Source organism: Coturnix japonica, chromosome 2 (assembly GCF_054131305.1).
Source record: "Coturnix japonica strain WE chromosome 2, WE-NBRP24, whole genome shotgun sequence".
Taxonomy (NCBI): Eukaryota; Metazoa; Chordata; class Aves; order Galliformes; family Phasianidae; genus Coturnix; species Coturnix japonica.
In genome coordinates this window covers 81,176,962-81,204,927 of record NC_140664.1, presented here as the reverse complement: position 1 = coordinate 81,204,927, position 27,966 = coordinate 81,176,962, and positions in this window count along the sequence as shown.

Genomic DNA, 27,966 nt, shown 5'->3' with positions numbered 1-27,966 from the left:
CCGGCCTGACACTACCCGCAGGGAGGTGTGCTCCCTCCCTGGGGCACGGGTCAGGGACATTGCTGGGAGACTTCCCAGTCTGATCTGCCCTTCTGACTACTATCTCCTGCTGATAGTTCAGGCTGGCAGTGAAGAAGTTAGTAAAAAAAACCTGAGGGCTATCAAAGATGATTTCAGGGGACTGGGGCGGGTAATCGAAGGAACAGGTGTGCAAGTGGTTATTGCATCTGTACCTTCAGTGGCAGGGAGGGATACTGAGTTGGGCCTAAAAACCCACCTCTTAAACAAATGGTTAAAGAGTTGGTGCCGACATAGGAGTCTTGGTTTTTTTGATCATGGGGCAATTTATTCTGTTCCTGGAATGATAGCTGCAGATGGAAGCGGCCTGTCTCAAAGGGGTAAAAGGGTTCTAGCTGGGGAACTGTCAGTACTTATTGACAGGTGTTTAAACTAGGTAGGATGGGGGAAGGGGACAAAACGAGGGCCGCTGGGTCTGAGGCGGCAGTTCAAGACTCAAAGCAGAGCTCGCTGGGTGCAGACAATGGAGTTAAAAGACATGGAGAGGGGTGGGGAGATGCTGCCTCCCTCAAGTGCCTGTATACCAACACGCGAAGCATGGGGAATAAACAGGAAGAATTGGAGTTCTGCGTGCGGTCACGTGGCCATGATCTCATTGCAGTCACGGAGATGTGGTGGGACAGCTCACATGACTGGAATGTTGTCATGGAGGGCTATGTGCTTTTTAGGAAAGATCGGCTGGCAAGGCGGGGTGGTGGAGTTGCTCTTTATGTGAGAGAGCAGCTAGAATGTATTGAACTCCACCTGGGGGAGTGTAATGTAGAAGTCGAGAGCTTGTGGGTGAGAATCAAGGGCCAGGCTGGCAAAGGGGACACTGTTGTGGGTGTGCACTACAGGCCTCCTGATCAGGAGGAGGAGGTTGATGAGGCCTTCCATAAGCAACTGGAAGTAGCGGCACGCTCCCAGGCACTGTTACTTATGGGGGATTTCAATTATCCAGATATTTGCTGGACGACCAACATGGCCAGGCATGCGCAGTCCAGACAATTCTTGCAGTGCAGATAACTTTCTGATGCAGGTGGTAGAGGAACCGACGCGGGGTGGGGCGTTGCTGGACCTTATTCTCACCAATAAGGAAGGACTTGTTAAGGAAGTAAAGGTTGGGGACAGCTTGGGATGTAGTGACCATGAGATGGTGGAGTTTGAGATCCTGAGTGGAGGAAGCAAAGCAAAAAGTAGGATTGCTACCCTGGACTTTAGGAGAGCCAACTTTGATCTCCTTCGGGACCTACTTGGGGCTATCCCGTGGGCCAGGGTGCTAGAAGGCAAGGGGGCCTGTGAGAGCTGGTTAGCATTTAAACGGCTCTTCTTCCAAGCTCAGGATCGGTGCATCCCTGTGACTATGAAATTGGGAAGAGGTGTGAGGAGACCTGCGTGGATGAGTAAGGAGCTCATGTGCAAGCTCCGTGGAAAGAAGAAAGTACATGATATGTGGAAAAAGGGTCTGACCACTTGGGAACAATACAAGAATGTAGTCAGGGACTGCAGAGATGCGACCAGGAAGGCCAAAGCCCACCTGGAGTTTAATCTAGCTAAGGAGATAAAGGATAATAAAAAAGGCTTTTTTAAATACGTTAACAGCAAAAGGAAGGCTAGGGAGAATGTGGGCCCCATACTAAGTGAGGGGGGTGCTCTGGTAACGGGATGCTGAGAAGGCGGAAATACTGAACGCCTTCTTTGCTTCTGTCTTTAGTGAAAGGGCTCTCCCTCAGGAATCCTGGACCCTGGAGGTTGATGAGAGAGTCTGGGGAATGGGAGATTTCCCTTTAGTCAGGGAAGAGATGGTCCATGAGTGCCTAGGAAACATTAAGGCCCATAAATCCATGGGACCTGATGGGGTGCATCCGTGGGTGCTGAGAGAGCTGGCGGAGGTCGTTGCTGAGCCGCTCTCTGTAATCTTTCAGAGGTCTTGGAGAACTGGGGAGGTGCCTGAAGACTGGAGGATGGTCAATGTCACTCCAGTCTTCAAAAAGGGCAAGAAGGAAGACCTGGGTAACTATAGGCCACTCAGCCTCACCTCTGTCCCAGGGAAGGTGATGGAACAGCTTGTGCTGGATGCCATCTCCAGACAACTGGGTGATAAGGAGTTTATCAGGAGTACCCAGCATGGGTTCACCAAGGGGAGGTCGTGCTCAACCAACCTACAAAATAGCTGGTACTTAGACACTTACCTTGTTAAACAGGAAAGCCAGAACTGAAATTGGCCACCTGAATTTTTCACTGTCATTCTTGTTTCAGCAATGATGCCTCAGCTTCACCCCCAAAAGAAAAGAACTGAATTAATCTGCTTTTTGACATCCAAATTTTGGAATCCAGGCTTATTCTGGTTTCTTTTAGTAACAATGACCAATATCTTTATGAAGGACCTGGATGCAGGGGTTGAATGAAGCCTATGTATGTTTCAGCCAAATGGGTCATCTCAGAGTCAAGGTAGACACAATAGAAGGAAGGATGACAAAAGACTCCTAGGCAGGTAGGAAGATTGGGTAGCAAGAGACATAACATTCAACAAAAATGGGAAAAACCCAAGAAGTAATAAGGGCTGAAGTTGGACTGCCTGTGATGCACCTGCTGAAAAAGTCCTGGAGGTCTTAGTGGATCACAAGTTTAATATGCCATTAAAGCAGTCTTGGAATAATGAAGACTGGTCATATACTGGGTTAGATCAACAAGAGTATAGACAGCAAATCAAGGGCTATGATTATTTCATTCTGCTTCATGGTTTTTAATTGCAGCTGGTATACTGTCTGGTTTTGGTCCACTCTGGTCAAGAGACACTGCAAAACTGGAGAGGGTTTGCAAGACCACTGGGTCTTGCAGGGGAAACCATCAGAATGACTGGGAGTTGGACAAGTTTGAATATGAGAGAAGGTTAAAAGAATCATATTAGGTGATCCTAGGGAAGATATCTTTATACAGAGGGAGTAATCAGCCTTCCAGTACATAAATGGTAGCTATAGAGAAGATGGATGTGTTTACTTCACAAGAACATGGCAACAGGGCAAGAAGAGATGGACACTAGCTACTTCAGGGGAAACCCTCCATGGATATAAGGAAAAAAATCTTCAGAGAAGTTAAACAATGGCTTAGGTTGTACAGAAAAATGTTAGTATCTCTTCTGTTGGAAATACTTGACATATCCCTGGATAAACTAAACTAAGTCGTGCTTTCAACAGAGATTGGATCAGACGTTGTTCAGAGATCTCTTTTGAGATAGACTTTTCTGTGTTTGTAGGATTCTGTAGTCTCTCTTGTTTCTTTTGCAGGATTATCCTAATTTTACAATAGACACTTCCTGCATGTTTCACAGAATTATTTAATTTTCTAAGACAAATTTTCTGCCTTTAGATTTTATGTCTTGTATCTCTTTTCCTTCACTTTATTCATGCAACTATACTACAGATCTTTGTTTTCCTCATTGCAGTCATGGCTTATCTATGTTTCAAAACATTATTACTAGAATTAAACTGTTATAGAATTCACACACATTATCACCATTTGTGTAATTTTGTGTACTTCTGTCTGGGTTCAAAGTACCAAACGCTATTTGCATGTTCTTCGTAACTGTTTAGTACATGAAACAGGCATGCTCAGGCAGTGTTTTAACACATGCCTGCAGTAATCAAGGTACAAAGGGATTTAAGGGCAGTAGAAGTAATTTTAACTAATGTGCTTTGAAATGCTACATCGAAAGGTAAGGTAAGGATCAATTAAATAAGCTTGGAACCAATTAATTTTTCTGTGAGGACTGACAATCCAAAAGTGCATGAAATAAAGGCAGAATTAATTTATATTGAAATAACACATATATTATCTAAATTTTCCAAGGAATAACAGCTGTATTTTATTAGGTTGTGAATATATATATTTGTTCGTGATACTAGGGAAACAGCTAGCTACAAAATACACTTGACTTAGAAAAAAGATCAACAATCTGGATGCTATTCATGATGACAGGTCTTCATATTATATAGTTACTCGACAAGTGAACAAATAGACAAAGGAAGCTCATAACAATCTCATAGCCAGATAGAAACAAAAATGAATCATGACCTGCACTGTATGAATTACTGCCAGATGAATTATTAAACTGAAACCTAATTAAACCACAATCCTTTTATCTTGTCTTTCTTTCTACATGTCTAGGAAAAGTGGAAGTCCTCATAAATCTGTGTTTTATAGATCAATTAATATGCACACAAGCTACATAGTCTGTAATGGGAATAGGATTAATCTAACATAAATTCCCTTTTGGAGATTCACAGTAATGTTAAAGTATTTGTCTGGTTCTTCTTGTGCTGTTTTGAGAGCAATGTAGTAATCTTAGTTTCAGTGGTGTAAACTGAGCAAATTTTGTTGTTGCTTAATACTTCACTGGAACAGGCTGCCCAGGGGGGTTGTGGAGTCTCCCTCTCTGGAGATATTCAAGTCCCGCTTGGATGCCTACCTGCGCAACCTGGTGTAGGGAACCTGCTTTGGCAGGGGGGTTGGACTTGATGATCTCTAGAGGTCCCTTCCAACACCTACAATTCTGTGATTCTGTGATTTTAAAGTATACAGACTTCATTTTTGTTCTCCATTAGTTAATAGAAATTTAACATGTGAAGCCTGAGTAGGTGAGGAAAGTGATCAATTGTACACAGAATTCTTCTTATTACAGACCACATAGTTATCATGTTGCTTCCAGTGTTTTTATTTCTTTAGATATCTGAGCATTGTATTTAAGTGGATACTCAGTTTTGGGAAATATTTTTCTCTTTCTCTCTCATTTTATTATTTTGAAACTTCTACAAGTTTCATCTGATGTTTGCTCATTCTTGTACTACTTGCATAGCCCTGTAAACATGAGTTTTGCAATCACTAACAGAAACCCCAAAGAGCCTTGGGGATACAGTCTGGTGTCTGCAAGACTGCCCTGGTCCTGGTCCAGGTGGTGCTACCCACTTACACTGCTGAGGGGGCTGGATCAGATGACCACAAGAAATTTATATGTGGGATATTTATCTGAATGCATATAGTAATATGATGTGTAACTTACCCCAGGGTGTGTGGGAGCTGTGTGATACTGTCTGCTGTGTGAGCCTTGTTGAGGAAAGCTACACCTAAGCATGCCCAAACAGAGAAGGAAAGGACTCCCTCCACAAGCATCAGGCTCAGATTCTTGAAAGCCCGAGAACACGGAAAGCTTATAGTCATCATCCCATTGTTCTGAGGCAGAGTAAAATTGTCACCTGAGGACCTAGAATGATGCCCAAAGGGGTGAGTATTAGGAATGAGGGGCAACAGCAAGACAGTGAGGATTATTTTGATATTACAATTCCAGTCATTTTGTTAGAAACACTTATCTAGGACCATTACAAAAAACAAAACAAAACAAAACAAAAACTATTAAAATTTTATTTTGGCTAGCACTAAATTCTTCTATTCAAATATATCTTGTTCTCAACAAGGAACAAGTACATCAAGCTCTTCATTGGATATTCAGTAGTATTTAATGGATTTTAATGGATTTAAACATTTCTTACATTATGTGAACTACTACATAATTTTCACAAATATACATAATAACGTTAAAGACCTAAGCAAGTATGTCCTGCAAATAGTTTAAAAAATGGAAAAGAAAAATAAAAGGAAAGAATAAGTATGATTTCTTGTTTATGAAAACATATCTTCTGAAACATATTGTCACGTGTTTTTGTTATTTGCTTGTTTAATGGAATAATTGAGCACAGATACAGAGAGATGATGTATCTTCTTCCTATTAGTTTAGTGCATTGTATTGAGTATGTTTTCTTTTAATCTGATTCACCTTCGGACATCTTTTTAGGTTAATCTTTTGTCATGGATCACCCAGTTCAGCCCCATTCCAGCTAGAGGGACCCATGGAGCCCCACCCTGAGATAGGGGGAAAGGGAGCAGGAAAAAGGTAGGAAGATGGTCCTAAAAAGAAAAAAGCAGTGATGAGCTAATGTAGAAAACTAATATACTAAATAAGATTGTGTAATGCAAGATAACACAATATAGCATAGTATAATTGGATTTGAAGTCAATAAATCAAAGAAAATGAAAGAGAGAGTGTCCAAAACCAAAGGTCTTACTCTAATGCTAATGCAAGACTGCAAGGGAGCACACGCAGCAGAGATGAGCAGTGAAAGAAGAGAAAGTCTCTTTACTCGTGAAGTAGTTTTATCTTTCCCCCTAAAAGTGAATGGAAACAGAACTGTGGAAGTCTTCTGGGAGATGTAGTTCTTCTCTTCTGATAACTAGATACCCAGAAATACAGACAACCTATGGAAATAGGGCATTATTTATTTAACAGGGAGAGAGATAAATTATTTCACTGACTTTCACTTTTGCCTTGGTTTGGTTGTGGGTTTTTTTTGTTTGTTTGTTTGTTTTGTTTTTTTGTTTTTTCTGAGTAACTATTTTCTTCAAATTTTGATTGCTACATGGGACCATACCTCCATTTAGTAATGTAACAGATCTAGATGAGGACAATATCCTTCATGGTAAAAATCTGAGTAATAAATATTCCTGCAATTTTTAAAAAGTGTTATTGTACAAAAGTGAGTAGGAACAACTCCTACAAGGAGGTCATTTTGTGCAGTTGTATTAGTATTTAGGATTGTGCTGTGTGCACTTCAGGAGTTGTAGTAATTCAATTGCCTGTCAATATCTCTCTTCTCGTATCAATGAATGAATTAAAAAGTCTGCTACAGCACTCTCCCTAGCAGTATCTAAAATACTAAAATGGAAGCACCTCAGGAATGGTATAAGTCTACAATGTGTCTTTCACACTGAAAGATAAAATTTTGGCTTTCTTTCTTTTTTTTTTTTTTTTTCTTTTTTTTTTTTTTCTTTTTTTTTCTTTTCTTTTTTTTTCTTTTCTTTTTTTCTTTCTTTTCCTTGTTTAATGGTCAGTTTTGTTTCAACTTGCAACTCCACTGAGTTGTGTAGAAATATTCAGGGATGAAGCAGGTACCAAATCTGACATTCCAAACAAATCCATGTTCTGATAAAAGCAATGTACAACAGTGTCATGAGGCTGCATGAGGCTGAAAAAAGGAACATGTACTGTATGTGTGACACTGTAAAGATTGCTGTTATTTGTTGTTATCCTTGTTCAGCTTAGAAGCAATAATTTTTCCCATTAGGATCAATAAATTCCTATATTAAAATTAATTTTAAGGGAAAGATTTAGAAATATGTATTTCTAATTTAAATACATTGTAATTTAATCAGTGTAATTCAGAGATTTTGATGACTTATTTTCTCCATACAAATTAATCTGAATCTGTTCAGCTTATATTTTATTCTACCTTCAAAGTAGAATTATCAAAACTGTTAAAACAGCTATTACAAGCCAGAGGGCTTTTCACCTTTCTCTACTGCTTGGTTTTAAACTGTCTTTTTGCCTAATAACCTCCCCTTGTAAATTAGCTCCACTGTTGAAGGAGAAGCTTTGACATTCTCAACAAGAACTATCCTGGTGTACTAAGTAGATTTGAAGCAGCAGCTTTTCACTGGGCTCAGCTATGCGATCCTGAGAAGCATGGTCAAGTGCCTCCTGCTTATCTGAGAATTTGGAGGGGGCCCGGATAGTTTACTCTGTCCCAAGCAGAGGCAAGTGTGGCCAGGAGGAAGAATACATAATTAAGTTCACCACTGCTTTGAAGATCTGAAGTTCTGTTTACTCCACTGTCAAAGAGTCTGTGTGACATTAAATAAGTCATTTAAAAGAAAGGCAATTATTGATTGTACATTTCTCAATTACTGGCTGCTCAGTTTGCAAGAACTGATGACTGCAGCAGAAATTGCTGCATTTTGAATACATGAAGGAACAAAATAAAAAACAATCCGGGCAGCAAGATTCTATATCTCTTTCATAAACCATGTAAATATTAGAAGTTCTTTGATTTTATGGTCTCTGTCTCTTTTCTGTAAAATCACATTGACACTGTGCTCACAATTGCTGATGTTGTAGCAAGTTTAAATTTATAAAATACAATTCTTTATAGAAAAGTTGGTAAAAAAGCTAATAATTCACTGTTTAGAGCAGGGCTCTTATGCCATGCAATAACTGCATGTGAAAGTGGAGCTGAAAGTGACTAGCTGTTCATCAGCTAAACACTGATGATATGGAATGAAGCACTGTGCAATTACATATCTAAAGAATTATCATAGTGGTACTTACTGGTACTTACAGTGGAATTAAGTTATTGTTTTGCAGTAACTAAAATTACCAAACTTGTGAATGTTTTTGACTTCTTGATAACTTTATATTGTATAATAAAATACTTTGGGGGGAAGGGGGGCAGTACAAGATAATATGGTGAATCGTGTATATTAAACCAATAACTCCTTTGTGTATTTACTTCTTGTGAAGAAAGGTCACTGAATATTTACATTGTCAGGACTTTATTAGAGGTTTCTCATTTCCATCATGACTTTTTTTTTTTTTTTTTTTTTCCTCTTCAGAGAGAACGAGTAGACAAGGTAAAGTCAGTAAAACAAAAGTTATAGAAATAAGCACATGTTCAAGTAGTCATTTTACACCTATGTGCTTTTGATCACATAGCTCTCCTTGTTACCTGATCTGTGCCAAACTTTTCTAGTCTTTGTTTCAGTCTTAAACTAAAACTGTAGTACTTTTGTTTGTCTGTTTTTTCATGTAAAAACAAACAAAAATAAAAAACTGTTATGGAAGAAATATTTTAATGTGAATATAAAGATGTTTCACATTCCATACATTTTTTAAAGAATGTGCATTCTGAAAGATGAGCATTGAGCATTAATTACTTCAGAAAAGGATTTATTTCACTTGCTTTGTTTCTGAAAGAAATATTTCACTGTGATTTGCAAAAGAATGAGGAGAAAGTTGAAAGTTGAAAAAGAAAGAGAAAGACCCATTTGCTATGGCAACCTTTTCTTTGCAAGTTTGTGATGCTGGCTCCTGTTGCTGGACAAAGGTAACAAAGGCAACAACTGTGTTACTGCTGGATGCAGAACTCTTACTCATTTAAGACAGCAAGAATGATCCTGCTACTATGGTAGGAATGTAAACTGGTACTTCTGTGTGAGACAAGCTATGTGAAAGAGGCTCTTTGGAAATATGTTTTCTAACTAGGAATTCTGTCAGATCTTCTGTAGTGGCCAGAGGAAGTAGTTTGTTGTTTCTATGATTTGCCTTTTGCAGAAGGGGTCCTGGTGTAACCAACATGGCAGTTTATGGCCAGTTTTTTACACAGTTAAGTCAGATCTACCTATATGTTATGGTTAGAAGTATGAAGTGTTGCTTATACTCCACAGTAGGCACCAGTAGTCTCCTAAACTTTCCATAGAAATCTAGGGCTATCTCTGCCCAGTTGCTGTAGCACCAGGTGCTGCTGCTTCTCTTTTTTTCTGAACAGAAAAAAAGGAGGACTAATTACTGACCCTATTCCAGACCTGGTGGGAACTGTGTGTAGAGGACAATAGAAAAGAGCAGGCAGGAAACACACACATTTTAAGAGTCAAGAAATTTTCCTCATGTAATTTGGAAGCAGTCTGGTTGCTGTGGACCTGACTGTTCTGCTTCTCCTCATTACAGTGTAAGAAAGAAAAAAAAATGAGCAGTATGCTTAGCCTGTTTCTCCTTCCTTTTCTTCCTTCCACAGCAGGTGGAGATATTAAAACTGGTAAAGTTTCACTTATCCAGAATAATTTGCCTAAAAGTGCACATAGAAGAAGGAAGAGAAAACTGAAGCTCGCATAAAATTTAGCAGATGTCTGAGACACTTGTAAGGTTTGATAGTAAGAAAACTTTGTACTGGAGAAACAAACAGAACCAATCAGGAATTAAATGAGTTTAGCCAGAGGCATGAAGGAAGTATGTACTGTGGCTAACATAATCCCAGCTGTGCAAGCTGAGGAATGTCTACCACCCCATCACTGTTTCTGATCCTGATTTAGTAGTCCTCCTCATTAATGTGAAGGAAAAACGTTTCATTTTAGCTGCTTTTTATGAGTTTCGTAAAATCTGTTTATATTTTTCATATTTCAGATCCTATAAAACTGTGGAATGTGCACAGTAGCTGTTACTTCATTGTTTTCCTGAGGTTTTTCTCCATTCAGTTGCTTTTCTCTTTATTATTTAGGTAGTTTATGAAAATGCATATTGGAAGGAAATTTCTGGAGTGATGTGGGATTAAGGAGAGCAGATGGTGTAGGAAGAAAGCAAAAAACCAAACCAAACCAAAACAAAACAACAACAACAAAAAACACTGGATATTCTTTATGAGAAACAAACAAACAATATCCAGTGGAAATAAAGAAAAGTTGTTAAAAAAAACTGATTTCATGTCATCTACAGTTCTATTTTTTTCTTCTATTCAGATTACAGATTTTGTTTTTCTTTGGAGTCTATTGACCTTCATGGCAATAAGGCTTTGTTTTATCTCATTATTGATTTTCATATGATGTCCATAGTGTGAAAGATTTTTAATATATATATTTTAATTTCTATACTGGTTTTATGTCACTTCAGAAGTATTACTCAAAGGTTCCTCTTTATTTCCTCAGATTTCTTAATTTGAGCTTTTCTCTAAGTTCATAATTTGTTGTTTGAAGTGTTGTCATGGGTTACCTAGATTTACCTATGCCCATGACATGGGGGAGCCACCCCGTAGGGCCCCCCTGGGCCTAGAAAGGAAGGGAAAAAAAGGGGAATGGGATAAAAACAGCAGAAATCCAAGGAGGAAAACTTATTTTACTAAATATGATATTGGAATACAAGATAACACACTATAGTATAATATAATTGAGGCTAACAAGTCGAATGAAACAGAGAGAGAGTCCCCGAAAACCAAGAGGCCTACTGTGAACTCTAGGCGACACGGCTGGAATGCTTCCCACTCCCCGAGAAGTTCGAGAGAGAGAGCTCCAGCTTGGGAACGAAATTATATAGTGTCCTGGTCCTATGACTTATCCTTGAATGTGATGTTCTCTGGGATATGTAGTCTTCTTCTGTGAACTGCACATTTGGCAAAATCATCCATGCTTTACATGATGTTATGATGTGGAATATTGATAGCAAAATTACAAAATTACAAAACCATGACAAGTGTATTAGTTGCACAATGAAAAACATATTAAAATGCACTAGTGAATAACTAAGGAGTCATCACAAAATAAGTGTAGGAGTGGAGCTGATTCCCTTCACGTGTTTTAACTTTTAATTTTCCTAGACTGTGAGTAAGAATAACTTATGGTTCTCAAATATGCTTGGGAAAAAGGGGAGATGAGAGAAGGTGGGAATCGGTTTGCCTACCCTTTAATAAATACTGTCTAGAATAGAAAATGAACCATGAACATGACAAGTATTCTGAAAATGTTTTCTTCTTCTTCATAAATGCACAACTCAAATCATCCTGAGCTCTAAATCATATTGGAAGAATGGATCTGTCCTACTGAGAAAAGGGACAGATGCCCAAAGAAGCAGAAGCGAGGGATACTGCATGGTGTATGCAGAGAGCTTTTATGTACATATTATAAAAAGTCAATCCATTAGAAATTCTCACAAATATTTATTAAGTTGCAGTAGAATGCAGTATTTCTTGGTACAAGACAGTCCTTATACAATAGATAGGAAAAAATGGTAAATAAACCCAGCAAGTCTTGTTCCTTTATTTCATGCATTTCAACTAAGCACCATATGATACTGTAAATGCATTCCTTGCAGAAGTCATTTGGCAAGTGTAACAGCTATGCACTAGAAAAAGTGCACCTGAGAAACATCACTGAGCAGAAAATTGGCTGTCCTTTGATTTCTCAAAGATCCAGGGGATCTATCATAAACTGCAGATAGGTGTCAGTGCTGAGTCTGATCTTGTTGAATATTTACATCAGTGACTTGGATGAAGGGATATAGACCACCCTCAGCAAGTTTTCTGATTATACAAAGCTGGGTGGAGTGGCTGACAGATTAGAAGGCTGTGCTACCATTCAACTAGACCTGGAGAAACTAGAGAGTTAGGAAGGGAGGAACCTGTTGAGTTTATACAAGAGTAACTGTCGAGTCTTGCACCTGGGGAGGAATAATGAAATTCATCAATAGAGGTTAAGGGCTGGAGAGGAAGTCTGTGGAGAAGGACCTGGGGGTCTTGCTGGGCAACAGGTTGGCCACAAGCTAGCAGTGTACCCTCATGTCCAAAAAGAAGACTGAGAGGGGATCTGATTATTGCTTATAGATATCTGGAGGGAGGTAGGAGGCAAGTGGATGTGGCCAGGCTCTTCTAAGTGGTGTGTAATGATTGGACAAGGAGAAATTGCCTAAAACTTGAACATAGGGAGTTCCATCCTGACATACAGAAGAACTTCTTTATGATAAGGATGACAGAGTACTAGAACAGGTTGCCCAGTGAGGCTGTGGAGTCTTCTTAGGGAACAGCTTTAGCAGGGGGTTTGAACTTCATGACCTTTTGAGGTCCTTTCCAGTTTTTTCAGTTCTGTGATTCTGTGTTTTGAGACCTAGAAGGGGCCTAGAGGGATGGTATGCTTTTTTTTTTCAGGCTTATGTATCAGCTGTTGATTCATAACAAATCACAGCAGCTCATAATGATTGAAATGAATGAATTAATGGAAGATATAAACCTTTGAACATATAAGTGCTCTTTTTTTTTTTTTTTTTTTTTTTTTTTTACCTACTTTGGAGACAGTCTTGTGCAAGTTTAGTTCGATTTTATTTTCAGTGTCTTTTAAAAGTACTTTGATTCCTGCTGAACATTTTTCATAATGCCATTCTAAACAAAGTTAGTATTCAGATGACTCTCTCATGCATGAACGAAGTAGTTGAAATGGCCTGTAAATATATTAGTAGGGCAAATATGTATTAACTTGCTGCCTTAGGTTATAAGCCTGCTTTCAAAGGAAGATAATATTTGTGTAGAGTGAATAGCTTTATTGAATTATAACTTATAAAGCATCATTACAGGCTGTCAATAAATGACATCATAGTTCTGTAAAGGTTGTATTTGAATATAGTCACCATAAAGCAGCTGCTTAGAGTAGAAGATCTGGAAACTTTATCAAATCAGCATTTATTTATTTATTTATTTCTCCATATAAAGTTTGAAATCAGAACACTTTTTCTTCCAATACAATTTTGTTCTAATATCTTGACTTGCAGTAAAACATAGCAACTTGACTTACTAAGTGTACAGTCTAAGAAATACATTACTCATGCAGTTATTAATCTGTTTCTATTCCTTTACACATAAAAATGTCTCTAGACACTAAAAAGACAAACAAAAACAAAAGTTATTTGTCCATTATTTATTACCAAATAATAACTAAGAGTTGTTAGTATTTATTTTTAGAACGGGATTTTGGGGCTAGTGTATCTTTTTCTTGATTTCTGGTTTACAATATTAGCTTCAGAAAGAAGTAACTTTTATGCCCAGATGCACATATATACATAAAATGATATACAAATATAAAATGATATACATAAAAATACCAGAAATTTCACATATTATTTTTGCCAAAATTCATGCTGGTTTAGAAGTATAAACTTTAAATTTAAATCCATATTTCTTTAGTGTACAGATCTATTCAGAAAATTTGGATCTACAATGATAAGCAAAATGAACTAGTCTGGGTTACAGTAGTTGAGATGATGAGCTCTTGACTATTCCATATCACCTACATTTATTTAACTGGGAAGAAGAAAAACAAACATTCCCAATATATCTTGAGATCTCATGAGAGATGTTAACATTTGATTTCAAAGGTTGTACAGAATATATGTATTAAATAAACAGGACAACATTCTGACTTTTCCACATATGGCAATTTTGACAGTACTGCAATGCTGTAGGGTTGGCAGATGGAGTAATTATACATTTGTTAGCTAGGAAGTAACCTTTAAAAAAAGACTTTAGTGTATCATAGAATGTGTAATGATTTTAAGAAATTTGTACTTGACTTCTTGGTAGGCAGCAGCTTTCAGTATTATATGTTTGACTACTGAGATTAATTTCCTCTAAATAATATGTGTGTACGACAGTCCTCTGACATTCAAATCCTACACATGGGAACATATCTGAGTTGAGTTATTTGATGAGAAACAAGTGCTGTTTCTTTGCTTTTTTTTTTTTTTTTGGTTGGTTGGTTGATTGATTTTTTTTGTTTGTTTTGTTTTGTTTCGTTTTGTTTTTTAATATTGCTTCATATGTCTTCATTGTGACATTGACATACATGAAAAGCTATTCAAGAAATTTCCACAGATATAAAATTTCCCCAAAATAAACTCAAAGGGTTTTGGCATTCGGCAGTGTTTAGGCACATTTAATTTTATTTTTGGGGAGGTTTGTTTGTTTGTTATTTTTTAACTTTCACTTTTCTTTTTTTTTAATTTGCTTATATGTTCTGATAAATAATAAGGAGTTGTTATTTAAGTAAGATATTCATAAAATAGTCAAGCTGCTTTGAAACATTCACATAATGGATAAGCCTGTTTTTCATATTCCAACCTATGACTTCCAGAATTCTTTCATCAAGAGCTTTGTTTACTCAGAAATTGTTTTTAGTATGCTGCAGCTTTGCCCTTCATTGAATGTACCTCAGCCTTCAACTTAATAGCTTGTGCTTCTCTCTTTAATGGCAGAGACCAAAGTAGAACCTGACAAAAACAAAGGAAATAATGCTACTGTGAATATAATAAATATTTTTATGTAACATTTTACATTTTCATTTGAGTTGTAGTTATCAGGGTATTACAAATAAAGTATTTGACAACCTTATAATTGAGATCTACCTCATGGCTTATTCCATGATGACATATGTTTATCTCTATCTAACCTTGAATATATGCCACTACACAAAATTTAGCTAAAGCATAAATAAACTGTGCTTCAATTATATACTTGACTGAAAATATGAAGAAACAAACTATTTACTGACTCATTCACATTATTTTCTTACTACTGTATAAGGTAAATATTTGGTGGAAAGAGGCTAGAAATATGCCCAGCTTCTAGAAAACGATGGTTAGCTTTATGTACATACTGTCAAGCAATATAGTTATTCAACTGCAGGAAAATAGTCTCAAGGTATTTATAAGTATTATACATCATAATAATTCTTTTCCATCTCAAATTTAATAATAATGAAATCACAGATAAAATGAGGAGCAAGGGGGAAAAGATAAGGGTTATCTTTCTGTCTCATTAACAAATGAAATGAGCTTCTGGATCTATGTCCTATAATCTAAATGAGACTTACAAATGTTACAGTAAAAATGAAGAATTCCCACATCAGGAAGAAATGAGGAAGACCCTTGCCTTTAATGATGACTCTTAGTTTTTGATCGCTTTTGAATGTGTTGATAGTTGCATGTTCCAGCTCTCACATTTTATCTGAAGATAGTTGGTCATACATTGTAGAAATATTAATGTTTTTAATATCCTTTATAATTTTTTATTGAACTATATAGATCAGAGATGCTGACAAATACTGAAAGAGAATACAGATAATTACACTGATGCTATCTGTTTCAAGTATCATTTGTTCTCTCCCCATATTTGCTTTTCTTGATATTATTAACTTTTCATCCCAGAGGGTGCCTACCAGGTTTATATCCTGCCTTCACTTTTGTAGGCAGGGTTGTGCCATCTATGTTTCTTGATGCAAAGAACAAATAACTGACAATGAAAAGATGGAGATTTATTTCTTCAGAGAGAATAGAAATTTAAGAATCTAAAGTAGTTTATTCTGTGACCAGAGAAACATCTGTTGAAAAGTTTGTTATCTCTTTTCCAAAACACTCAGATCCCATCATTCTCTTTCTTATTGCTCTCATATATTTTGTTTCAGCAATACAATGACAAGTCATTGCTTTGTTGTTGTTGTTGTTTTTCAGCAGTTTTGACCATGTCCCCCTACCCACCCACAGTCCTCACGCCTTTTGGAGGGGGAGGGTTGGGCATAAATCACATCACTATGTCTGCTGCTATGAGGGAAGCTTATTCCATCCCAGCCATACCCAGCCAGACCCTGTATACCTGCCCAAACAGTGTCACCTACAACAGGTTACCTGGGACTATATCGTAGTTGGATTTTTAGTAACTCCATGGCTGGAGATTCTACAGCCTCTCAGGGCAGCCTGTGCTGGTGTTTGTCTCCCTTCACAATAAAAAGTGTTTTATTGTATTCTCATGGAATTTCATGCTCTTCAGTTTGTTCCCATTGTCTCTTGTCCTGTTACTGGGCACCACTAAGAAAAAATCTGGCACCCTTGTCTTCATTCTTTTTCTCCAGATATTTATGCACCAGCCTTTTCTATTCCAGCCTGAAGAGTTCCAGCTCTCTCTCAGTTTCATTGTGCAAAAGTAAAAGAAGATGCAGTAGTTGGACACTACTGAAATGTCATTCATTTGGAAACTTCATTCAAATGAGAATTGAAGCATACACTTAAAACAGTGGCAGTAATTTACTAACTGGAACAATTTACAGCCTTGTATGCTGTGTTTTAAATGAATGAATTTGTTCTGGAATAAGATCTGGATGCTCATAAGGCATGTGGAGCCATAAATATCTTGTTTTTAGGATGTCCAAGTTTTAATGCCTTGCTAGAGCAAAATTTGCTACTGATATTCAGGCTTGGCTTCCCAAGTTATAGAAATATACACATTCTATGTGTGAACTTGAAAAAATACATAGCAAAATGATAGCAAGAACTAGAAAACTCTGTTCAAATGATTTTAGATTTGTCCTTAGTTTATTTCTCTTCTTCCCATTCTCTGCTGCATTCTCGTTTTCTTCATGTCATGTGTTTTCTTCCTATAATTTACCCCTACACCAGAGATGCACTTTATTTGAAATTTGTCAGACTGTCATGAGAAATCTATTTCAACATTCTTTTTTAAAATATTTAATGATATCTAAGTGCACATCTAACAGTAACGAACTCTGACTGCACCTTGATGTCTCTTTGCCATCAGGAGCAGCACATCCACTTCCACATTCTGTAACGAAAAATGTGCCTGGCCAGCATGCCAGAATGATTTCACAGCCTGTGAAGAACTCTGCTAGGAGGAGGTGCCATGCACTGTCAGGCTGTGAGGGTGGCCAGCAAGTGGGAGAGAATATTTCCTCTCCAGCCACGCAGATGCTGTGAGTCCTTGGTAGATGAAGTTAAATGATCCTATAGAGTAGGCATAACAGCAGATGCTTTCTCTCTCTTTTCAGAATTAATATCTAATTAGCAAAGCTAAAAATTTATAATTTTTGTAACAGGATTGAGTTATATGTGTTGAGTACTTCGTTGCTGGGCACGATAAATGCTTGCTGGGGTTTGCACTACAAGTATTTTCCCATGTTTTTCTTACTTATAAATTACTCTGTTGACTGTTGATATATATGCTTTCTTGGAGAGCTATTCGTTTGAAAGTGAGGTGGAAAAAAGTGTACATATTGAAATCCAGAATATTCACTTTTCTCTGGCTTGTTGGCAACTGAATAAAAACTCTCTGCAATGTTTTAGTAAATATATCTCCACAGGTGTGATAGAATTGTATCAGATTAGCTCACGCCGCTCCTATGTTATCAGAAGTTTCTGTGAGATACTTAACTTTTTAACTGCATTAATTCAGAAAATGACAGAGAATCATACAAATGTCATCTCTTAGTAAACCATAATTAGAGAGTTGTTGAATTAAATTCAGACATGCTAAGTATCACATGCATTTTCTTATGCTGGTAGATTTTTTAGGAGGGGAGGAAGAGTGCAAAAGTAAGAAAGAACTTATTTTCTACTCTCCCTTTTTTGTTGTCTCCTTATTACAAGTGTAAAGTAACAGAAAATGTTCCTTTAAAAGTATTGTATAAATAGATAGCTCATCTGTTATGTCTAAAAAAACCTGATTAATATGGCAACTCCATAGCCTGGACGCATACATATGTCATATCACATGACAGGGCAATGTTTTCTGAACAGCCTTCTGGGTTCAGACATATGCCATTTCACATAACCAGACACATAGGGCTAGTTTAAACAATGCCTTCTGACAAAGGTATGTATTCAGGGAGATAGTTATTAACACAGTCCACAGATACTGTTGTATTTGTGTCTGCTGTCTACCAGGAGATAATTTTTTGCCCATGAAATATGCATAGCTCCTTTGAAATATGTCATATTTTTACCTCTGGTTGTTGGGTTGTACTGGAATATGTTATGCCTGTAGAGAAGTAATATGCTGGCTGGGTGGTGGGAGTGGGTGGTAGAAAGGAAGTGGCACTGGGAATGATTTTATTATTTCCCATTTCAATGCAAATGAGAAAACAAACAAAATTTCCTTGGCCTTAGGAAGTACATAGGTTTAATCCTCACTATATTGGATAGGTGTATCCATCGTATCTTTCTCTTCAGTTATCCTGACATTAGCAACTGGCATATGCTGATGCAACGTTTTTGTTTCTAACTTAGTGGGATTTTTTTTCTGGAAACTGTGTTTTCAAGTTCACACTCACACATCGTGGCACGTTGTTAACTCTGTTACTAACTGCACTTTGCTGATCAGTTTTTGTTTGTTAGTTTTGGTTGGTTGGTTGGTTGGCTTTCTTTCTCCTTTTTTTTTTTTTTTTTGTCCGCAAACCTTGAAGCGTTCCCCCAAAAAATGTTTTAATAATAGTAATAATAATAATAAATAAAAATAAAACTAGAAATATTTTTTAGCCCTTCACTTCTTTATCTGCAAAGGAAAACAAAAATAAAAATAAAAGCATTCTGTTCCTGTCTAAAATTTTCAGTATTCAATATTTCAATAAATCAGATATATCAAAAGGCCGACTGAGGAAATAATGCTATTTACACATATCTTTTTTTTTTTTTTTTTTTTTTTTTTCCTTTTGGTATTTAATACTACTCTTTGTAGAAGTATTTTAAGGTTAATTGTTCTTTATTCCCCATTTGCAGTCCATATTATTTTAACTACAGTTAAATGGATCACATTCCTTTTGAACATAGTCACATAATCAGTTTATTTGATTTGTTTGTGTAACTTCTAAACAACAGTGGCTGAAATGAAACATTCTGTACATCTTTAGAATATCAATTAAAGGGAGGAATCTGTAATAAAAGATATCCTAATTCTTGTTGCTATGTGCATCTTCTGAAGGTGTATTTGAGAAGATAAGTGTAGGCTGAGAGTGTTATTTGAAAAATTCTAGTCAACTGGACCTCTTCTGTGTCCAGTCACAACTAATTCCTGAGAGCGTAGGTGACAGCTGTATTTGAGTGTCAAGAGTTTATGGGCTGGTTCAGCACAGTTCCGTGACTAGTGGGGTGAAGGGATTTTGCATATCTGTGCCTCCAATAAAGGGAAACAGGACCCCAAAATAATTAATAACAGTGGCAACGATCTGAGGATAAACAAACTAATTTACTAAATATGGTATCAGAATGCAAGATAACACACTATAAAACAACAGAATTAGAATTGAAGCTAATAAATCAAATATAATGAGAGAGTACCTGAAAGCTGTAGGCTTTACATACTGAAGTGATGTGTGCAGTCAGGATGAGCAGCAGTGAGATGAGATGAAGGAGAAGAGAGTGAAGAGTGATCAGGTGACCTTGCTAGGAGATATATCTCCTCTCTGACCGCAAAGCCCCTTGGGGAATGTAGTTCTTCCTCTATTCTGGACAGGTACCCAGAACTGGAGCATTAACACTTTAACTTCCAGTGTCCTACATGATGTTATGATGTGGAATAACAGCAATCAAAAATTATAAAACCATGACATTGAGCTAGTGTATCTAACACTGAAAATGAAAAGCAGAATAAACAGTGTCATGAATGAGACAATACTATGAGATATTATACTAAAAGTCTATGGGGAAATGTATTATTAAAGTAAACAAACTATTTCATGTTCTACTCTAAGTCAGATGTAAAACATTAATTACTGTATCATTATTCTGATAGGATATGAAATGATAAACTCTATGTAAATTTCTTTACTAGTTTGCTTTTTATTTTTATTTTTATTTTTATTTTTATTTTTTAATATTAATGTTCATTTGCTGTTCCTGAATCATTAGCTGGTTAAATAAATAAATAAATAAATAAAAATAAAAAAATAATAAAAATAAAAATAAAAATAATATTACTTTACAGGAAGACAAAAGGTTAAATTTATTTTCAGTTGAATTTATTCACACAGTCAAAGTACTTAAAAAAGATTTTTTTTTCAGTTCCAACAGACTTTAATCTTATTACTTGACTTGTATCCTAATGAAGCAACTATTCAGCTGTACAGATATTGATTTTTGAATGAAATCTGATTTCATTAGTATATAATAACAGTGAAAACAAACAAACAAATCTTTCCATGTGTATTGGGAAATTAGTAATGACTTCAACATTAGTTGCTTTAAAAATTTCTTTTCATGATAAAATGAAATTATTAAAGCTGTTACAACACTAAACTTTTAAGTTTTAGATATATCTTATGATTATGTACTCACATATTATAATTGCAGGACCTTTACCATTTACAGATATCTATGTGACTCAATACTCAGGACTTTCATCTATAATTGCAACACATAGATTGTAGCTACTTTAACTAATCTAAGTACTTTTAAAGATTTGACAAAGAAAGGTATACAGAATGAACTGACATTCATTATATGTCAACTATAATTCTCCTATTGACATCATTTCATTGGAATTCCAGTATCATCACAGAGCTAAATGTCTTCATCCATAACTGCAGCTTGACAAGATAACAAAGATAGAACCCTCCCTGTTTATTAATTAAAAATGTATTTATACTGCTCTCACTCATGCTGTCCTTATCTATCTATCATCTATCTATCTATCTATCTATCTATCTATCTATCTATCTATCTATCTATCTATCTATCATCTATCTATCTATCTATCTATCTATCTATCTATCTATCTATCTATATCTATCTATCTATCTATCTATCAATTTTCCTCTCAGTAACTTGGTTATTTGTCTTTTCCTCTTGGAATATGTTATATTTTTTTTATTGAACATGACTTCTCTTTTCATGCAGGAAATAACTTTTTCAAGCTATTTAGAATACAGCCTCAGAACAAAAATATTAAAAGGATTGTATCTTGTAAATGTACTGTCAAAAGGATGAATGTGGCAACTCTGATTGTTTTGCATGGTTTTGATATCTGGTATACAAGTCTTGGGAAAATAAAATGGAAAAACTGAACACATTCTGAGTAATAACCAATTGTTTATTATAGTTGGCATCAAAGTTAGTATTATTGTTATGCAGTGGTTCAACTAATGGGAACATCTCACAAGATCATCTTTAGAAGACTATATATTGTCCACATTAATTAGAAAGGTGGAGAAGAATATTAGAATACAGTGATAACTGCATGAATAGATGGGCATTTAGTATTTTGACATAAAAGTTTGCACAGAAGAACTGTTTTGTAAAGTAAAATCATTATAAAAAAATTGTCAAAGGAAAACATACCTGCAATGACCAGGAAAAACTTTATAAAATAAACAATACAGAACTCACAAAGGACAATTAAACTATCTAGCAAATATTTCATGTTGTACCTACAATGTTAAATATTTATTTAAGCAAACAGCCTTTCAGTGTCACAGAAAAACAAGAATACTTTTGTAAATTATCAAATATAACCATATATTTATCACTGTGTCTGGCATAAATTGTGCTGACTGATTTATAATTTTATGAAAACTTGTGGTTTTGAACATCTACTCTTATCACCAGAAAACAAGCAAACATTGAAAATGACAGTTCAAAGTCATGCATGGGGGCAGAAGAAAAACATAATTACCTGTGATTAACCTGAACTGCTGCTACATTTACCCTTCTCTCTAGAAAAATATGTACAAGTAAATTTATTTTTACTACAGATTCACTGGAATTAAAGCACTTCCCACCTTATGGTCTGTTGGCTGTATGTTTTTCCAAAAGGAGGTTGTACATAAATAACAGCCTTGTCATGAATGTCACCTACATTTCTTACCTATGAATGGTCTATGTCTAAAATTTTCCTCCTTTCACAGATAGACAGACAAGGCATGTCCTGCAATTATTAATTGTTGGTGAAAGTCTGACTTGGACCTATTCTGTTTCAGAGTATTATGGGATATTTATTCATATTCTTAAACTTACTAAATGCCACTGTGAGCTAAATAAAGCAGAAAAAATATGTTGGCAAAAAGGAGCACAAAGGAGAACTTCATAGAAGTTAGTGAGAGGTGGAAAGAACAGTTGTGGCATTTGGGAACAAACGAGTGATTTTTTTTTCTTCCTGCCTTGTAAAATCCCAACACATAATTCTTTCTATCCATTTTGTATTCTACCATCTTTCAAACATACATCTGCAATATCAAACCTAACTGTTGTTGTCATAACTGAGATTATAGCTTGAATTGTAAACCTGAATTCAATTTGTGTGCAGGGTAAGAAGTTTATTGCACTCTTGCAATAGCAATTTTTTCAAATCCGTGGAGAATAAGGGCATCTTTGTAAAGTGAAAAGCAGTTATCTGCAGATAGATTTGAGTCTTTTTCTGGATGGAATCGTGAGAGTGGAATGAATATTAGCAAAAGATTTACTTGGAAAAGATAGGAAAGGTGCTGCACCTTGCTATTTACAACCACCTCATTTTTAGGATCAGTACTTCTGATACCACTTCCCTGTACTGTGTAGACTTGTTCTAGTATGCCCACAATTGATTGAAATCCCTGTATTGCATTAGGCAACAGAAGGACACAGAAGTAGCATATAAAGACTACCAAAAAAAAGGCACAACGTAAAAGCTTGCTCTTGTAAAAAACAAACAAACAAACAAACAAATAAATTAAAAGAAAATAAAAAGAAAGAAAAAAGAAATAAATTATTTTAAACAGAAAACCATGTGAAAACAATTTGCAGAAGTAGCTAAACAAAGGAATATAACCTTGTTCTTAATTGGAAGAAATGATTCTATTCAATCTTTCTTAAAAGGAAACCAAGGTGATGACATCTACAACAGAAAACATCACACAATTGCACATTAAACCTAAAACAGAAATCATCAACGGGCAAAAATCATAAGTCAGTCACCACAGATATGAGTAAAAACAAAAATTTTTCTTCCAAAACACAGTCTTCCACTCTAAAGCTTAGTTCAGAAGTTGCATATCTCTTACCTCCCTCTTAGTCTCTGAATTTTGAAGGTTGCTAGCCTTTTATTTACAGCTGACAGCTCTTGATTCTTTCCAAATCTGTGATGTTCTATTTGCCATCTAGCACTGATGACAGCTGGTACTATCTGAATTGATCTTTTGAAAGTTATACAGAACAGTTTTTTCTGTTTTGACTCTGATAGATGTCTGTTTCCTTGCATAGATAACTGAACAACTTCCAATGTATTTTCAAGTCAGTATCAAATGCCCTTGTGACCTCCTGAGGTCTATGTACCTATTCCTTTTATTCCTGGTCTTCTTCAGTCTTTCTCCTTTAACATTAAAATTTCTCATTTATGTAATCTGGAAAGTGACAGACTAGTGATGCTGTCAGTGCCAAAAAGATTTTGAGGCTGAAATAGAAAGTGACAGAGGTAGCTACATTTTACCTAGTTCTAAACTGAAGCTAATTAAGCAGCATATTTTTTAAGAAAAACAAAAACAAACAAACAAACAAAACAAAACAAAACAACAAAAAAAGAAAAAAGCTCTACCTTCAGTTTGCAGCATAAGATACCATAGGAGCTTTATACTATCCAAAATTTGTATATCCAGACGTTTTGTTCAGTATGTAGCTGTGTGATTGATCTCACTGAAGTCACCCTGTCCACTTAAGAATGGAGTAGATCTTGTAACTTGTCTCTGTTTCTCTGGAAGTCTACTTGTTGGAAAAAGCAACACAGAGTCCTCTATGTAGCAGTGTAGCATCAGTAATAGACATGTGTAGTTTACTCTGTCATTTTCAGATGTATACTTCACTAAAGTTATTGCAACTTTTCAAAGAAAATAACAATAATAATTCAGTGATAATGTAATACAGGTATCATGCTTTTCAGCTGTTGTTAATATTCTTCCAACGTTGTTTAGACAGCTCTTGGTAGAAAGTGCTGCTGCACTCTGGGAGATTATTGTCAGTTTTCTTAGCAAATACATAATTAATGTTTTAAAAACTTATTCAAATTATGCTTATAATGGGCACTTTCATACCATATGAATAAATATTTGTCCATTACTTCTCTTGTCATATCATTGTCATATTGTTTTGTCTAAGTCAACAGCAAAAAGTAGAATGTTTGAGAGGAGGAAAATAAAATAGCACAGTGGAAAGAGCTGGACTTGTTTAATTCTCTTTACTGTTTTGTGCTAAATCTAATTCCCAGCTGTTAAAGAATTTTGTACTTTGATGTCTATCAAAGCTCTGTAGAGAATTATAAGGTACCATATAGGCTCTTTTCTTTTGCTCTGGCAAATCCAACTGAATTATTGATGCAGTGGGTAGAGTAAGAGGGTGATGTGGGGAAGATCCAATTTGGCCTTATTTTCATACTTATCTGACTCTCTTGAATAATAGGGTTGTTTTAAAAATGTCTTAGAACAGTTCATAATGTGAGTGAAGACATAATTACATTGACACCAGGCAGCTTTTTGAACTTTAATCTAAAAGGATTCCCAACTTGAGTTTTCTCAAATTGGTATAAATATTTAGATTTTGTTGAGTTTTAAACTACATTGCAGCCATTTCTGTAACTGTAGTGGGTATGTTTTTAGTTAAATGTAGATATTCTTCTCATGTGATCAGATAATTTGATAGTATTTCATCTGAAATTTTTTTGCTTGAAAGAAATCGATGTCCTAATAAATCAGAATTCTCCACATTTATTCTGGGTCTGGCTAAGGTAACTTTCATCATTATCAAGTGTTGATAATACCCTAGTGATTTGGTTTACATACTGCCCAAGCTTACTTCTTTGCCAGCTCTGTAACTCCAGTGAGGAAGTTGGGATGGCCAGAAGGGTGGGACGTGATACAGACAGAACATGTGATCCCAGCTGAGAAGAGATATTCCATAATATGCAATGCCATGCTCAGAATAAGGAGTTCATGGAAAAGAAGAAGAAGAAGGGATGTTCACAGTTATATCACTTTTCTTCCTTGGCAGCAGTGCCAAACGTGATGATAGAAAGCACTGAAAGAATTATTTTTGCCTTGGGGGAAAAAAAAAAAAAAAAAAAAAAAAAAAAAAAAAAAGGCAAGTAGCTTTTGGTATCACTATTAGACAGTCATTATTTTGATTTGCAAGTCTTCTTCCTTTTATTTTCTCTCCTTACAGAGGGGAAGGAGTTAAGTGGACGTTTAGGTAGCTGCTGGTAGCTATAAAATAAATCAGTAGCTTGAGGAAAGAATTTCTGAATGTGGTTTTCAAAATTGTAGGCAATGCTTTGAAAGTTCCTAGAGGGATCTGTACAGACTGGATAGCTGGGCCGAGGCTAATGAAATGAAGTTCAACAAGATAAAATGCCAGGTCCTGTACTTTCCCCATAACAACCCCTCCCAATGCTACAGGCATGGGGCAGAATGGCTGGAAGACTGTAGAAGATATGAACCTGAGATTGTTGGTCAACATTTGGCTGAACATGAGCCAGCAGTGCGCCCAGGTGGCCAAGAAGGTCAATGGCATCCTTGCTTATATCAGCATTACCAGCTGGAGCAGGGAAAAGATTGTCCCCCCGCCTGTGCTCAGAACTGATGAGGCCACAACTTGAATATTATGTTCAGTTTTGGGCCTCTTTCTACCAGAAAGACATCAAAGACCTTCCAGTGAAGGGCAGTGAAGGTTGTGAGCAGCCTGGAGCAGAAGTCTTTTGAGGAGCAGATAAGGGAACTGGGATTATTTAGTCTGGAGAAGTGGAGGCTCAGAGACCTTATTTCTCCTTACAGCTACCTGAAAGGAGACTGTGGTTAGGTGGAGATCAGCCTATTTCCCATGCAACTAACAACAGGACTCAAAAGAATGGTCTCAAGTTGTGTGAGGGAAGATTCAGGTTTGATGTTAAGAAAAATTTCTTCTCTGAAAGAGTGGTGAGGCACAGGAACTGGCTGCCCAGGAAGGTACTGGAGTCACCATCCCTTGAGCTGTTCAAGAATCATTTAGATGTTGTACTGAGGAACACAGTTTAGCGGGAAGTACTGTTGGTCAATGGACTGGAAGATCTTGGAGGTCTTTTCTAACTTTGGTGTTTCTACGATTCCATTCTGTGATTATAAAGAACTGTGGCTAATGAAAAAGAAGTATTTGTTTGACTTGTTACCAGTCATATACATATTCATCTGTATATACAAACTTCTCATTCGCAGGAGATCAAAACCTCTAAATAGCCATATCTATTAAGGTTGTACATACAAGAATCAAGAATTAGCATAGCCAGGACTTCTTATGCATACCTCATAATAACAGATTTATTATTATCTAAAAGTTTACAACCTTGTTGGGAATTCTGAAAAAAACACAACTACAGTTTAGTAGAAAGCCATTTGAAATTTTTCCTGTCTCTCTCACCGGTATTGTTTGATGTTTGATAGCACACTGGGTATCAGGGAAAGGTTCTTCACCAAGAGGGTGGTTGGACACAGGCACAGGCTCCCCTGGGAAGTGGTTGTGGCACCGAACTTTCTGTAGTTCAAGAAGTGTCTGAACAATACTCGGAGACATGTGGTAAGATTTTTGGGTGCTGTTCAGTAGAGCCAGGTTTGGACTCAGTGGTCCTTATGGATTCCTTCCTACTCAGGATGCTCTATGAATCTAAGATAAGTGTAAGACAGGATTATTTCAGGATGGTGAACCACAAGAGTTTCATCAGTCAGAAACAAAAATTCTGCATTTACAGGTGCAGAAAACCTAGAATGAAAGATTTGTCCTATATAGATAATGTTTCAGCAAAACATTTGAAATTCTGGTGATATGTGGTTTGCTCCAGAGCCACCTATCACTGTGGACTGCTTAAAATGGAAAATTTTCATTCAGGGTAGGTTTTTTTTTTTTATCAAGCAAAAACTGAGCAGTTGCTTCATATTCCTGTGACAAAGTCTGTTGCCATTTAAGATGAATGTAGGCCCTTGGGAATGAAGATAACAAAAGACGTACAAGAAAATAAAACAGAACCAACAACTTAAATCTTAAAAGCCAAAGGTAGAGAAGAAATAGCAATTAGCAGAATTATGATAAATTAAAATTTTCTAGGCATATTGAGAGTCATCACGTTGTTACTTAGATAAAAATTATTATGAAAAGTAGGAGAAGCAACAAGAGTAGAAATAGGAACAGGTAAAATCTAGTTTTAACTTGTAAGCAAAGTAATGCTTTGTACAAGTCTTTATTAAGGACTCCAGAATTTTCTGTGTGCAAAGTGGAGCGTAAAAATATAACCACCAAAATGGAAATTACCATGTCTAAAATGAAAGAAGCATTTAGGGATCTACATCTTCATGTGCAGGCAGTTTCCAGCCATGAACAGCTGTGCCCCACAGCTAGTGCTCTGCTACCTAGCCAGAGTAAAGTGTGACATGTCTGTCTTTGCCACATAACCTAGTAAGAGAATCATGTGTAAGATTTGTCTGTGATGAAGAAACATTCTTTCACCTTGTGAATATGACCGTCTTTACTAAATGTGCTCAAACTGAGATGATTATATAATCTCCAAACCAGATGAAATTTCAGATCTCTTACATGCATCTATCAAATCAAGTATGAATGATTTATTACAAATATAGCACTTACTTATACTAAAAAAAAAAAAAAAAAAAAGAGTAGACAGATCAGATGTGCTCAACAATAGACATTTGTTTCAAGTCGGTAAGAGATTTTAGAGA